Raw genomic sequence first — 11,419 nt, 5'->3', positions numbered from 1 at the left:
CTTGCATGTTAGTATCACCCTCCAGACGAGCTCGAGTGCCTCAAGCCTTGTGAGGAGCTCTGACAAGGTTGAGATGAATAACTGATGTACCCGAGATTCTGAGCTCCGCCACCGTAGCAGCAGACGTCCCTCAGCTCCCGCTGCACGGGGGGCAGAGCCCCCGCTGCGCAGGTATGAGCCAGTGTCTCTCCTCCAGCCTGCCCAGATCGTCTTCCAAGGGTGGGAAGAGACAATGTGCTGTCCTCAGGATAACGACAGCTCGTCCCAATGAAGTGACGTCAGCCAGCTGGCATCCCGGCACTGGGGAGTGATGTCATTTCTCTCGCAAGTGACGTCGAGTCCCTGGGGATGGGGACAGGGATGGGGACAGGAAATGGTCCGTCTCCCCCGCGCAGCCGGCCGGGTGTGGCTGCTGGCGAAGGTGACCCGAGCAGGAGGGTGCCCGCGCACACACCTCCCCGGTGCCACCTCCTGTCCCGTCTGCGCCACCTCTCGTGGCCACATTGCCACCACCCCCCGGACCATCTTCCTCCCCACCACCACCCGCTCCCCACCACCACCTCACGTCTGCGATGTCACCTCATGTCCCCACTGCACCTCTCCCTGTCACCTCTCCGCTGCCACCCCTTCCCCGTGTCCCCCCGGTCCCCAGTCCCCCCTCGTCCCGGTGCCCTCTCCCGTCCCCGTGTCCCCCGCCGTCCCCACATCCCCCCCCGTCCGCAGACGCCCCCACAGCTCGCCCCCCCGCCGTGGCGTCACCCCGCCGCCCCGCCCCGGGGCGCGGCGTGGCGCAGGCGCAGTGCGGCCGGTGAAGCGGCGGGGCGGGGCCCGCCGCCGGGCGAGGGCGGGGCGGGGCGGGGCGGGGCCGCCTCCATCCGGGTCCGTCCCCGCCGCCGGGCAGTGCGGGCGGCGCGAGCCTCGGCGGGACAGCGGCGGGTGAGTGCGGGGTGGCGGCGGGGCGGGAGGACCGGGTACCCCCTCTCCGTGCACCGCTGTGTGGGGCAGGGTCCCTCCTTCAGGTCTCGCCTGGGGCGGGGACACCCCCTCCTCAGCACCTCAGGCCGCTGTGGGGCCGCAGGGAAAGGGGGGTCTCCTCAGGGTGACCGGGCCGTGCCTTTGGGGCGGCCGGCAGCCCCATGGAGGTGTCATAAGGTCTCCACTTGAGACCCATGAGGTGAGGCAGAGGGGATGGCCCAGAGGAGGGGGCGGCGGCGGATGGACCGTGGCCTGGGGCTGCATCGCCCGAAAGTGACAGAGGAGAGGGGTGGGGTGGCGCGAAGGGACGGGGGACGTGTCCCCGCCCAGCGCCTGTCCCACCTGGACCCCCTTTAGGAGGGGGAGCTCCTGGGGGGGTCCCACCCCGGGGACACCCTGTTCCCAGGAGCTGCCGGTTTGGGTGCAGGCACGTCCCCTCTGGCTGTCCTGGAGCCAAGACGGGACGTTGTGGATTTCTTCAGCTTAAAAAAACCCACCCAGAGGTGGGAGAAGCTGCTTCTCGGAGCTGTGCAGGGCCGCTGTTCCTGCCGTGCGGGCACGTACGGAGCCCTCCCAGCAGCTGCCGCTTCGCCCGCGTTGGCAGGGGACGTACGTGGGTCCCATGGGACTGAAAACCGACGGGTAAAAATGCACCTCCTGGGGTTTTTGGTTTTTTGTGGTTTTTTTTTTTTTGTTTGTTTAGTTTAGCCTGTCTTTGTTTTAGCCTGGACGTGCGGAGGAGAGCATCTCTGTGGGTCTGGTCACCCTGTGCGCCAACGAGGGGTGCTGGATCCTTTGGATGTGCCAGTGTGTGTGTCTGGGGGTTATTTCCCTCCTCCCTTGCGCACCTTTGGCAGGAGGTTTGGATGACATCTTGCTCTGGCACGCTCCTCTCCTTTGATCTCGAGTTTCCTGCCATGTATAACGTGTTCGGCAACACGCGAACCCGGCTCCGTGGCTGCTGGGAAGGGCGATGCGGGTGCCTCCTCGCCCCGCTTTTCCCTGGCTGGCTCCTGCCGACAGCTCCTGGCTTTCCTTTGTCTCGGCTGCTGCCAGGACAGGCTCTCGAAGCCTGAGGATGCTCTGAACGGAGCAAAGCAAGCACAAAACCCACCCCTGTCCCTTTGTTTCCAGCCGTTCGCGGGCTCAGCTGATTTTGTGCGGCATTTCATGTGCCCAGGCAGATAAACCGACTACTCACATTTCGTGGTTTTTTTTTTCCCACTTTTTCTGGGTTACTTTGGGTGATGTGGTTTGCAGAGAACATATCCCAGCTGCAGGCTGTGCCGGAGGGATGCGACAGCTTCCTAGAAACAGGGTGAATTAGCCAGAAGCATAACTGGAGCATCTCGTGGTTGTCCTCTTGTGTCCTCCTCGCGTCTCCTCCGGTGAGCAGGGCCATCAGCTCTCAGCAGCACCTGCTAAAATCCGGGTTCACCATCCCTCCTCCTTGCTTGTAGGAGAAGTTCGACCCCGGTTTGCATGACCTGGTGTTGACAGTGGCCTTGGGGCCAGTGAGGACAGAGGAAGGTGAACAAAACCCAGGTCCAGGCTCAGACCTGACTGTCTTGATGGCTGAAATAAACCTTTTTTATTGATGTTTGACTTCTGAGAAAGTAAATTACGAGTTCTAATATTGTTATTATTTTTAGATGCCTATTGTTGTTTCAGTTCCCATGAGTGTTTGGTTTGATAGCGAGACCGTAGCCTGAATTCATATTAATGCTTCTTTTTTATGACAAGTGTAAACAGACCTACCTCGAGCATGTCAAACAGCCCCTGAGTAAATCAGGTTATTTGCTCTATTACTTTATTCATACAGGTTAGATGCTCCAGCCGATGCGTCTAGAGTGCTTTGCCATCTGGAGCAAAAATTAAATACAAATTTGGCCCTTGGCCTGGAAAAATAACAAGCCTTTGCTTTCAATAACTGACGGCAGAATATGGCCCCTGACAGAAGAAATACTCGGGGGCAGTCTGAGAGGAACCCAAAAATGCACTACTTGAGGTATTTAAAAATGAGGGGGAAAAAAAAAAAAAAAAAGGAGGAGAAATCCTTCTAGCCCTGATGCTGAAAACAGCCAGGAAGGATGGAGGTCCTGGTCCTGAGCAGGTTGGTGGAGCTGCTGCTGGAGATGAGGGTAAGGATGACCTTCTGGGTCTCCTGATCTTGTTGTTGAACGAAATCCCCTCCACAGCCTCCCAAAGCTCCATCTGATGACATCTGACCACCAGCTCAGCTCAGGTTTTCTTATTTTGTCCTCTGCTCAGCCTGGTAAACGTTTGTGCCAAGCCTTGCCTGCTGGCCAGGACTTTCCTTCTCATCTCTAGCTGGGTTTGGATGCTCTAGATCTGCTCATTGGGTCACTGGTGATGTTGTTTAGTCCGAGGCCGTCTCAGATCTGGGGGACAAGCCATGGACGTGGGTAAGCCCTGGTAGCACTTCTTGCTTGTACAGCCTGGTCTCTGGTCTGCTTGCCTCCAAATTTAACTGGAGATACCTGTTGTGATGGGCCAGCTGTGAAGGACACCTTGGTCAACCTGCTGTGGGTGTTGTGGGATCTGTTTGACCTTCAAATAAGCAAGAGCGTATGTGCAAGTGGGAAATGATCGCTAGTTGCTAATGTTGTTGGCCGGAAGATGGTCCTGGCTATGTCCTGAGGGAGGAGTAGGTGATAAGAAGGTTGAGGGTTATGTGGTGAGGAAGCTGCAGAGCTGCTTGTGGGCTGTCTCCAGATAGCAAGATTGACCTGAGTCTGGAGGTTTTACCCAAGAAGGACTGATGTTTCCAGCTGATCTCCTGGACTAAATGATATGTTGGATGATATGAGGACACCTGGCTTTTTCTGGGAGGGCTTTCGTGCTCACGGACCGCCTCTCCACATGTTCCCTCTTAGGTCATCCCTCCCAACAGCCTGGCCGTTGCCTCCACGTTGGCCATATGGCAGAAGATATGTTGCAAGTGATTCGCTCGTAGCAGTGAAACAGCACCTGGATGTTGAACAGGTGGAGAGAGGCACGGCTGGGCACGCTCAACAAATCCTCCTCCCACCACTGTGACCTGAAACACTTCGGCAATGGCTGAGACAAGGTCCTCTCCCCCTGGGATAAACTCTTGTTCTTTCACCCAGCTGCACAGAAAACTCAAGCAACCCCATCCCTCAGGCAGGGGTGGGAGGCACAGATGCTTCTGGTGGTCTTCAACCACCTTGGAACCATCGACGTCAAAGCCTAGAGGGTGATTTTGGGGGTTTGAAGCTTCTCGTGGTCTTCCGGTGTCTCAGTCTCGGCTGTGGTTGGTGTTGCTGAGCTGCGATTCTGTTTATTTTTGTTTCCTGAGATCATTCATCATAAAGCTGAGTGCTGTTGACATAAGATAACATCTACTTTGTGTAGACTTCCCTCCCTCTGTCCCTTCATAGCATTGTTTCCCCAAAGCCGCTCAGACGTTGTGTCGGGAGTGTTGCGTTGGGAGTGGCCGTCCTGCCCGCGTCCCCAGCCTGACTCACTGACAGCACTTCAAAATTACATCACCGATGATGCGATACGGGGCTTATCTGGGGCTTATCTGCGAGAGAGCTCAGCCGTGTCTGACCCCAGTGCGTGCCTCTTGCTTGGTTGAGAAATTGCAGGTGACTCCATCGAAAACATGCTCAAGGAGAGGATGCAAAACCCAGGTCATTTTGTGATAGAGATGGACAGAGATAAACTGCATCGTTTACAGATGTTTTTCCCTCCCCGAGCGATGACACAGGCCATCCAATGTTTCATTTTTTTACCTGTCTGGCACATTTAATCTCCATCAAAGAAAAAAAAGTAAACTGAAACAGTTCCAACCATGAGTCAAGGGCTCCTGTGTCCTGTTAATGAGCTGATTGCTGATTACGATGCCAGAGGAGAAGAAAGAGGAGCCATCCAAGGCACCTCGAAAGGATGCCAGCAATAGCATTGGCGGTGAGGATGGAGCGGCTGCGAAGCCTCCAAGGTAGGGATGGGCAGTGGCAGGAGAGGAGAAGACACACTTGGGGAGGATGGACAACCTCGCTGCTCTGAGAGAAGCAAAAAGTCTTAATGCTGATGCGTGGATGGGTGGCAGGAGCCGGATGCCATAGCCCACGGACCAAATTAGCTGTGAGCAGCTGCCTTGGCGTAGCCGAAGGCTGTGAGGTCTCGGGTTGCTCCGACGCTGGAGCTAAAACTGGATCGGCCTTCGGAAAAAGCGGTTGAGACGCTGAGAAGCAGGAGGAGGAGCGAGGGCTGGGCTGCGGGAAGCCCAGGCAGGGAAGTCCTTCAGCCAGTCGCTTTTTCAGCTCCAGGACTGTGACTGTAGGAAGCAAGCAGGAGTAACTTCTCCTGGTTTATTTATTTTTTTATCCCCGTGGAGGATTAATCGTGCTGCTAATACAGCTTTTGCCTCGCAAAGTGCCTTAGAGGAAACCACGCCAGGAGTACGTTTGCAATAGAGAAACTGAAAGTGCCGAGCGTGGAGAGCAGCCGCCCTCCTGATTTGAGCCATCAGCCGCCTCTGGGCTCTTATCGCTCTCCCTGCCTGGAAGTAGTGGGGGCGGGGTGGGGTGGGAATTTCCCAGCTTCTTGACTTGGAGGAGTATTTAGAGGAAAACATAAGAGCTCCAGAGCCGTGCAGATTCCTGTCCTGCGAATCCGCAAGCGTGGAAGCAGGAGGTTTTGGCTCTTCAGTCGGTCCGTTTGAAGCCAGGAGGAGCAGCCCAGCAGGTAAGAAAATGGTTGAAGTCAAATTGCCCATCAAAACGGGGTGGGAGGGAGCACAGTCTCCCACCCGATGGCTTCCGACTAAACCAAATCCATCCGTCGTGCCTGCCCCCCGCCCAGGCTCTTTGTGCTTTGCAGCCTGCATGGAATTAAACTGCCGGCGTACCGTCAGGATTGAATTAAACTTCTCTCCACGCAGAGCTTTGTCGCGAGCAGGCAGATATTTCCACGGTGCTTTAAAGATTCATTTTTCTATTGTTCTGCGTAACAACCCGTTGCCAGGCTGGGCTTCCCCTGGGGCGATTTCCTGGCTCGTTGGTTATTAACGCAGCTTCGAGGTTGTTTTTTTTGTTTTGTTTTGTTTTCTTTCGCTTTTTAGCTGAGAAGTGCTGGATTAAGACCCAGCATCTCACTCTCTTGGCATCTGAAATAAAAGATGAGGCTTTTGGAGACCACATGACGGCCGTGGCCATCCAAGGCGGGTCGGGATTGTGCAGCGTTGGGTGGTTTTGTGGCTGAATAAATTGTGATAATCTTGCCCGAGAGTTGGCTGGAGCCTGTCCACTGGTGCTGGTCGGCTGTCTGTCAGCTGAGCCCTCCACCCCAGCCTCGCTTCGCATCCGCACCGGAAAAAACCCACAACATCCCCACATCGTGCGCTGAGCATCTTTTGGGGGCGGTGCTTCTGGAGTAAAAGCAGAAAAAATGGATCGTTTCCTCAGCTGTGGCTTTGCCTGGGAGAGTTGTCATGTGTTCCCGACCACCCTCGAGGCTTTCCCCTTCCGTCTTCCCCCCTCGCAGCTCCTGCAGCGCCTTCCCACCCTACATCTACCGTGGATGCGGCAGGAGGAGTGGGTCAGAGTGGTGATGGCAAACGGGTGGGATGCGTTGGAGCCGGGTGAGAGGGATGGGATTGGAGCCTGACGTTGGGTGGTTTACTCCAGTCTGGAGGAGCCTTGGGTGCTAAAGCTGGGAGCAGGAGCATTGCAGGGAGTTGGGAGTTGAGCTGCGCGGGGATGGCGAGTGTTTTCCTAAAGCCGAGAGAATGTTTTTCTCTGCCTAAGGAGGAAAAAAAAAGTATCGTACCCCATTAAAATGGGCTGGAGAAAAGGGATTCTGCTGCTCTCCCATCAACCATTTCTGAAAGGAGTGTTTTTAAGACAAGCACCGATGAGTTTGAGTCCTGGTTTAAACTGAGGTTGAAACTTAAATCTCTTTTGGTTTCTTTTTTGGACAGAATTTAAACGAGGGAAGAAGCAAGCACCAACAAAAGTTTACTTTCTTTGTTAGAAAACTTTTCTTTTTCTAGCAAGAGTGTCTTTTCCTCACTAAAAGATCACCTGAATCCTTTTGGCCCGAAGCCTCCTTTAGGTTTTGATTTATTTCAGCTATTAATGTTTCTTGTAAGAGCCAGAACATCAAACTTAGAAGCGACCTGTGGTTGGTATCAAAACCCAGGTTGCACGTTGCCTGCTTCATCTTCTAAATCAACTAATTTCTTCTTTAATATTAGAAATTATTCGTTGCCAGCATAGCAGCAGGTGCCACACGAGAATTATTTTTCCACCTTCACAACGCAAAGCTGTGCAGACGAAGGTTGCTGCGAGGCCGCGCAAAACTCGGCTTTCCTGTGAATTACCCGATTGGCTGCTTAGAAATTTGCCCTTTTTTTTCCTCACTATTAAAATAATGTTTTCCTCAGCCAATGCAGAACAAGTCGGAGGTTTTGGGATGGTATTTTTTTTTTTAGCTGGTGCATCATTCCCATAAGAGTGGGACCCCAAAAATGAGTTGTGATGCTCCAGTGGGATGCTTGTCCGGGATGGGATCCCACCTTTCGGCTGCAGCTGGACAAGCTGACTGGGCTCGCCTTGGACACTGACATTGCTCCAGATGATCCTTCACAGCACTGGGATAGAAATTCCCCCTTTTCCACCCCAAAACCAGCCCTGATGAGGATTTCTCGTCAAGGACTCGCTGTGTGGCAGCTGCCTCTGCAGGCTGCGCTCCGCTTTTGTTTACATCTGGTCGAAAACTTCTTAAATTTACTGGTGAGGGAGTAATTCTAATCCTTTTCGATGAGATCAACGGATTAGTGTCTCAGATGCTTATAAAATTGCAAGGATTAGCTGAGCCTGGTTTTTTTTCTTCCCCCCTCTCTTTTAAACTCTCTAGGCTGCATAACGTCATCGCTGTGTTTTAAAAGGGGATCTCTGTGCTATTCCTAAGACCTGAACCGATACATAGGAGTCTTTGCAAATCAAAGCATTTAAAAACAATATCTTTATCCTCTCCCTCGCTCTCTGTCTGACTCTTTGTGCAATATTAGGGTGTATTTTTTTTCTTTTTTCCAGCATCTCTGGCAGCAAACCACAGTAACCGTTCGGCAGATACGTTGGGTTTGCGTGGCTTGGCTGCGTTGCGGCACCCGTGCGGGTAAGTAGGGAGCTGACCCGAAAGCTTTCCTTGATGGAGACTTGCAAAATCACACACCGAGATGAGCAGATCCTGAAAACGATGTTATTTCACAAGGTCGCCCCTTGTTGCAAAGGATTCGGGCTTTCATGGTCCATCCCCAGAGGGGAACGGTGCTTTCGGGTCGATGGGATGCTCTCGCCTTGGCTGTTGGGAGTGGGATGAAACTCCACGCATCCCACATTCCTGCATCCTCTCAATTATAACCTGTGCTTTCATTAGGCCAGCTCATGAGGAAAACCACGCACAGAGCTAACGTGGAGGAAGGTTTAGTTCAGACCCCGTTACTCTGCCTCCTCTTGCAACGCAGCCTTGTGCCTTTCGCTGCAGGGTTTTTTTTTAAATGCTTTTCCTCCCGGGTCGATGGCTGCGCAGTCAGTTGGTTGACCTGTGTGAGCCAGGCAATCCCAAACTGCCGAGCAGTAGGAGCTCCAAGCCAGGAATTTCTGGCCCTGACCCAATATACTTTCAGAGGCAAGCTTTTAGATATATACAAAGAGAAGCTCATAATTTCCACTATACTAATGAGGCCGTGGCGTTTTCATTGAACTGTGCCAATAGCCGCCGCGGTGGTATTTTAGCAGCCTTGTACTGTGAATCCAAATGTGATTTAACATGGCAGCCCCCGCGGAGCAGAGGAAAACCGACTTCTGCTGAATTTCAACGATACTTCTCAGCGGCGCTACCTGAAAATCCCCCACGGCAGCAGGAGCTTTCCTGGCGTTTCCTCTCGGTGCAGGTTTTCCCCTGGAATGCCACCGTTTCGGTGAAGATGGGGAAGGGTAGGAGTGGGTTGAAAGAAGGATCATGATATTTGAGAGGGAGGGAAGTCTTGGGTTTAAAACAAAAGATGCACAAAGGCTACCCGGTGCCAGGCGGTGATTTAATAACCAGACTTGCTGGAAGTATCTTTAACTCATAGTAAAAATTCGGATGCGAAGGCTCCCAGGCATCATGTGCCACCTTGACCTTTAAAGAGACATTCAAGGCAGCCTGCCTGCTTGTTGCTAAGCCAACTCGTTAGTGCCACTCATATATTTTGCCTTCTAGTGAGCAGTTCAGCACCCGGGAATTCGTAAAGATCCGACGGCAAACTACTACATGACTGAAAGTTGCGCTCATGTGTTTTAGCTTCGCTGCCCGCAGAGGCTGCAGTAGCCTTGAAGCGGTCGGAAAATATTTAGCAGATTTTGTGCGGTCGGCTGCAAAAAACCTACAAACTCTAAGTAACTCTCTCAAAAGTCTCTTTTTTGTTTGTTTTTTTTTTTTTTTTTTTAAGTGAGTCCTGCATCAGCAGCACACCCGTAACTTGGCTTTTTACTTATTTAGGGCTCTATTTGTGAGAAACCCGTGGAAGAAGAAACATCCTTGGGCAAAGGCGGGGTATGTGTAGGTAATGCTGAAAATTCACGCAAAATATCCATCACCTCCTGGTTACAGACACCCAGGCTGCGGGGAGCGCTGAATTTTAAGGTCCCTTGGCTTTTTCAATCCCACTAAGGTCAGGCCACGACGCCAGGGAGAAGGACGGTATCACCTGTCATTGCCTTTGACATGGAGACTCTGTGCGACAGAGGAGGAGATATGTATGTTGGGTTTATGCATGTTTATCTCCATCAGTCACCTCGCTTGGCTATGCGAGTCCAGGAGTGGAAAAGTTCAATTTTCCATTTCCAGCTAAATTTTCAGGGTTTTGCAATCCTCGCAGCCATCTTTGCTTGTGCTGATCCCGTGGGAGTGAAGCGATTTGTGTCCCGTGTTTGTGTGTCTCCAGGGAGGGTATTTTTTGCTGGACTTTAAAGCATTGCAAAATCCCTCCCGGTCTCTGTTAGCAGAGCAGGGGATAATGAAAAAAAAAAAAATACTCCCCCAAAAATCAGTACTTTTGTTAAAACCAGCTGAAGGGCAGGCTGACGTTCTTCTGTAAGTATTAGGGAAAAATAGCAAACAGCAGTGACGTGGTGTTAGTGTAAATTCCCAGCAGGCTGAGGTTTGAGTTTGTTTGGGTTTTCCTGAAGGCTTTTTAATGCCGTCAGCATCTTAAAATACAAACCTTGCAGAATCAACGTGGGTTTTGGGGGCCGGCTCCTCTGTAGGATTTGTTTTAGTGACTTTTTTCCGGTATCCAGACACCAGCTTTTTCACTCTTCTGCATCCAGCTACCTCTTCTCCTTAATTTTTATCACAAATATAAATGGTGCAATTAAAAAGGTCTGCAGGGAGCATTCCTGAGGACTGAAATCCAGGATCTGGGAGCAGACGGCAACAGCATAAAGAGGAATTCTTCCCTCTCTGGCCTCATGCTGCTTTTCCACCACGAGGCTTTACAGCCATCTGGATCCCCTTTCAGATTATGTCCACCCCCCGCCCCCCCCCCCCCCAAAAAAAAAAAAAATTCATAACCTAGCAACCTTATTTAGTGTAAACGAGAGCATTATGCCTTCCTGCATCCCAAATTGTGCTTGGCTCCTCTTACTTCTTTTATAGAATGGCTGCTGGCAGCTGTGATTCCCATTGCCGGCACAGGGCGCCTACCTCCAGGAGGATTTTGTAGGTATTATTGATCCCTGGATGTTGCCCTGATTTTTTTTCTTTTTTTTCTTTTTTTCTTTTTTTTTGTCCCCATTAAAGGAGCTTAGGAAACAGAGGGGAAAAAGGTTTCAGGAGGTCATTTAGTCCATCTGCTTCTCAGTATAAAAGAGTGGAGAAGGCTGATGGCTCTTCTGCTCTGCAGAAAGCAATCTGCTTTTGTTCAGCCTGAAGATGACTTGATCAAACCAAGATTTTCTCCCAAATGTGATATTTTGGGAGCCCCCATTGCTTCCCTCAGCGTCATCACCCAGGAATTTGCAAATTCCCTGGAGCATTTAACACCAACTTCTCTTGTTCTGTCCCTTCAGCGGTGCAGGCTGAGTGTTTCTCACGGGGTTTCTGATCCCCTTTCCCCCAAGGAACCCATTAATTGGGGAAAACTCCACATATGACTGGAGTTCACTGCTGTGGGTGTGAACGGGGCCGGGGGCAGGAGGAGGCAGCGGCACATCCTTTCCCATTGCGCTCTCGGGAGGAAGAGTGAGCTCAGCAGGTTGTGACGTTGGATCTGGGATGGAGCTGCCTGCCAGGAAAAAGCAGGGGGAAAATGTAGAAAAAAATCCCCAGGGCAAATGGGAAAAAATTCCTCAAGTGTTATTTCATTGCTGAGAAACAAATTGAACTGTACTTGGGCAGCTCGTGTCCG

The 11,419-nt window shown here is 52.1% G+C and overlaps 1 protein-coding gene across 3 annotated transcripts in view; it reads left to right on the top strand.

Moving 5' to 3' along the window:
• The first annotated feature begins 916 nt into the window (after positions 1-916).
• Positions 917-11,419, top strand: part of RNF24 (ring finger protein 24) — a 30,045-nt gene continuing 19,542 nt past the window's right edge. Inside the window, exons 1-2 of one of the 3 annotated variants that reach the window (XM_086611900.1) lie at positions 918-936; positions 8,061-8,142. The gene's annotated coding sequence lies outside the window, so the exon portion shown is untranslated. Of the gene's footprint in view, positions 937-5,589; positions 5,710-8,060; positions 8,143-11,419 lie in introns of those variants that run through there. The other 2 variants (XM_086611899.1, XM_086611898.1) reach the window with 2 other exon arrangements.

The sequence above is a fragment of the Tauraco erythrolophus genome, chromosome 5 (assembly GCF_009769465.1).
Source record: "Tauraco erythrolophus isolate bTauEry1 chromosome 5, bTauEry1.pri, whole genome shotgun sequence".
NCBI classification, from domain to species: Eukaryota; Metazoa; Chordata; class Aves; order Musophagiformes; family Musophagidae; genus Tauraco; species Tauraco erythrolophus.
Note: the sequence above shows the minus strand (reverse complement) of the source record. Positions and strands in the feature narration are given on the sequence as shown.